This window comes from Mixophyes fleayi, unplaced genomic scaffold, assembly GCF_038048845.1.
Source record: "Mixophyes fleayi isolate aMixFle1 unplaced genomic scaffold, aMixFle1.hap1 Scaffold_1991, whole genome shotgun sequence".
NCBI classification, from domain to species: Eukaryota; Metazoa; Chordata; class Amphibia; order Anura; family Limnodynastidae; genus Mixophyes; species Mixophyes fleayi.
The window spans coordinates 65,001-67,500 of NW_027446225.1; the positions used below are offsets into that span (position 1 = coordinate 65,001).

A 2,500-nucleotide genomic window follows, 5' to 3' on the forward strand; every position below is an offset into this window, starting at 1 on the left:
TCAGGGTGGTGTGGCTGTAGGTATTGGTTTCCTATTGACCTACATCTCTTATACATCTGAAAACCAGCATTGAAGGAGGCCGGAACAAGAGAGAAAAAAAAAAGCCTACAGCACCTCGTATTTCCAGGTGGTCTCCCATCCAAGTACTAACCAGGCCCAGCCCTGCTTAGCTTCCAAGATCAGACGAGATTGGGCTTGTTCAGGGTGGTGTGGCTGTAGGTATTGTTTTCCTATTGACCTACATCTCTTATACATCTAAAAACAAGCATTGAAGGAAGCCGTAACAAGAGAGAAAAAAAAAAAAAAAAGGCCTACAGCACCTGGTATTCCCAGGTGATCTCCCATCCAAGTACTAAGCAGGCCCAGCCCTGCTTAGCTTCCAAGATCAGACGAGATTGGGCTTGTTCAGGGTGGTGTGGCTGTAGGTATTGTTTTCCAATTGACCTACATCTCTTATACATCTAGAAACCAGCATTGAAGGAAGCCGGAACAAGAGAGAAGAAAAAAAGGCCTACAGCACCTGGTATTCCCAGGTGGTCTCCCATCCAAGTACTAACCAAGCCCGGCTCTGCTTAGCTTCCAAGAGCAGACGAGATTGGGCTTGTTCAGGGTGGTGTGGCTGTAGGTATTGGTTTCCTATTGACCTACATCTCTTATACATCTCAAAACCAGCATTGAAGGAGGCCGGAACAAGAGAGAAAAAAAAAAGCCTACAGCACCTGGTATTTCCAGGTGGTCTCCCATCCAAGTACTAACCAGGCCCAGCCCTGCTTAGCTTCCAAGATCAGACGAGATTGGGCTTGTTCAGGGTGGTGTGGCTGAAGGTATTTGTTTCCTATTGACCTACATCTCTTATACATCTAGAAACCAGCATTGAAGGAAGCCGGAACAAGAGAGAAGAAAAAAAGGCCTACAGCACCTGGTATTCCCAGGTGGTCTCCCATCCAAGTACTAACCAGGCCCGTCCCTGCTTAGCTTCCAAGATCAGACGAGATTGGGCTTGTTCAGGGTGGTGTGGCTGTAGGTATTGGTTTCCTATTGACCTACATCTCTTATACATCTCAAAACCAGCATTGAAGGAGGCCGGAACAAGAGAGAAAAAAAAAAGCCTACAGCACCTGGTATTTCCAGGTGGTCTCCCATCCAAGTACTAACCAGGCCCAGCCCTGCTTAGCTTCCAAGATCAGATGAGATTGGGCTTGTTCAGGGTGGTGTGGCTGTAGGTATTGGTTTCTTATTGACCTACATCTCTTATACATCTCAAAACCAGCATTGAAGGAAGTCGGAACAAGAGAGAAAAAAAAAAGGGCCTACAGCACCTGGTATCCCCAGGTGGTCTCGCATCCAAGTACTAACCAGGCCTGGCTCTGCTTAGCTTCCAAGATCAGGCTTGTTCAGGGTGGTGTGACTGTAGGTATTGGTTTCCTATTGACCTACATCTCTTATACATCTAAAAACCAGCATTGAAGGAAGCCGGAACAAGAGAGAAAAAAAAAAAGCCTACAGCACCTGGTATTCCCAGGTGGTCTCCCATCCAAGTACTAACCAGGCCTGACCCTGCTTAGCTTCCAAGATCAAACGAGATTGGGCTTGTTTAGAGATGTGTAGCTGTAGGTTTTGGTTTCCTATTGACCTACATCTCTTATAATCTCAAAACCAGCATTGAAGGAAGCCGGAACAAGAGAGAAAAAAAAAAGGCCTACAGCATCTGGTATTCCCAGACGGTCTCCCATCCAAGTACTAACCAGGCCTGTCCCTGCTTAGCTTCCAAGATCAGACGAGATTGGGCTTGTTCAGGGTGGTGTGGCTGTAGGTATTGTTTTCCCATTGACCTACATCTCTTATACATCTAGAAAACAGCATTGAAGGAAGCCGGAACAAGAGAGAAGAAAAAAATGCCTACAGCACCTGGTATTCCCAGGTGGTCTCCCATCCAAGTACTAACCAGGCCCGACTCTGCTTAGCTTCCAAGATCAGATGAGATTGGGCTTGTTCAGGGTGGTGTGGCTGTAGGTATTGGTTTCCTATTGACCTACATCTCTTATACATCTGAAAACCAGCATTGAAGGAGGCCGGAACAAGAGAGAAAAAAAAAAGCCCACAGCACCTGGTATTTCCAGGTGGTCTCCCATCCAAGTACTAACCAGGCCCAGCCCTGCTTAGCTTCCAAGATCAGACGAGATTGGGCTTGTTCAGGGTGGTGTGGCTGTAGGTATTGTTTTCCTATTGACCTACATCTCTTATACATCTAGAAACAAGCATTGAAGGAAGCCGGAACAAGAGAGAAGAAAAAAAGGCCTACAGCACCTGGTATTCCCAGGTGGTCTCCCATCCAAGTACTAACCAGGCCCGGCTCTGCTTAGCTTCCAAGATCAGACGAGATTGGGCTTGTTCAGGGTGGTGTGGCTGTAGGTATTGGTTTCCTATTGACCTACATCTCTTATACATCTCAAAACCAGCATTGAAGGAGGCCGGAACAAGAGAGAAAAAAAAAAGCCTA

General features: G+C 46.7%; 8 non-coding genes and 5 pseudogenes across 8 annotated transcripts in view; all 13 read right to left on the bottom strand.

Moving 5' to 3' along the window:
* Window positions 1–22, bottom strand: part of LOC142120296 (5S ribosomal RNA) — a 119-nt pseudogene extending 97 nt beyond the window's left edge.
* Window positions 23–102: 80 nt separating this feature from the next.
* On the bottom strand, window positions 103–221 carry LOC142120260 (5S ribosomal RNA; annotated as a pseudogene).
* Window positions 222–308: 87 nt separating this feature from the next.
* Window positions 309–427, bottom strand: LOC142120212 (5S ribosomal RNA). The gene has a single exon (XR_012683636.1). It is a non-coding gene; the product is annotated as a 5S ribosomal RNA (ribosomal RNA).
* An 81-nt stretch (window positions 428–508) lies between these two features.
* LOC142120303 (5S ribosomal RNA) lies at window positions 509–627 on the bottom strand (annotated as a pseudogene).
* An 80-nt stretch (window positions 628–707) lies between these two features.
* Window positions 708–826, bottom strand: LOC142120223 (5S ribosomal RNA). The gene has a single exon (XR_012683646.1). It is a non-coding gene; the product is annotated as a 5S ribosomal RNA (ribosomal RNA).
* An 81-nt stretch (window positions 827–907) lies between these two features.
* Window positions 908–1,026, bottom strand: LOC142120412 (5S ribosomal RNA). Its single transcript, XR_012683675.1, has one exon. It is a non-coding gene; the product is annotated as a 5S ribosomal RNA (ribosomal RNA).
* Window positions 1,027–1,106: 80 nt separating this feature from the next.
* LOC142120465 (5S ribosomal RNA) lies at window positions 1,107–1,225 on the bottom strand. Its single transcript, XR_012683685.1, has one exon. It is a non-coding gene; the product is annotated as a 5S ribosomal RNA (ribosomal RNA).
* Window positions 1,226–1,497: 272 nt separating this feature from the next.
* Window positions 1,498–1,616, bottom strand: LOC142120359 (5S ribosomal RNA; annotated as a pseudogene).
* An 80-nt stretch (window positions 1,617–1,696) lies between these two features.
* Window positions 1,697–1,815, bottom strand: LOC142120318 (5S ribosomal RNA; annotated as a pseudogene).
* Window positions 1,816–1,896: 81 nt separating this feature from the next.
* On the bottom strand, window positions 1,897–2,015 carry LOC142120470 (5S ribosomal RNA). Its single transcript, XR_012683690.1, has one exon. It is a non-coding gene; the product is annotated as a 5S ribosomal RNA (ribosomal RNA).
* An 80-nt stretch (window positions 2,016–2,095) lies between these two features.
* LOC142120208 (5S ribosomal RNA) lies at window positions 2,096–2,214 on the bottom strand. The gene has a single exon (XR_012683632.1). It is a non-coding gene; the product is annotated as a 5S ribosomal RNA (ribosomal RNA).
* An 81-nt stretch (window positions 2,215–2,295) lies between these two features.
* On the bottom strand, window positions 2,296–2,414 carry LOC142120159 (5S ribosomal RNA). The gene has a single exon (XR_012683588.1). It is a non-coding gene; the product is annotated as a 5S ribosomal RNA (ribosomal RNA).
* An 80-nt stretch (window positions 2,415–2,494) lies between these two features.
* LOC142120466 (5S ribosomal RNA) overlaps window positions 2,495–2,500 on the bottom strand; it is a 119-nt gene continuing 113 nt past the window's right edge. The window contains exon 1 of the ribosomal RNA XR_012683686.1: window positions 2,495–2,500. This exon is cut by the window's right edge and continues 113 nt beyond it. This is a non-coding gene — a ribosomal RNA (5S ribosomal RNA).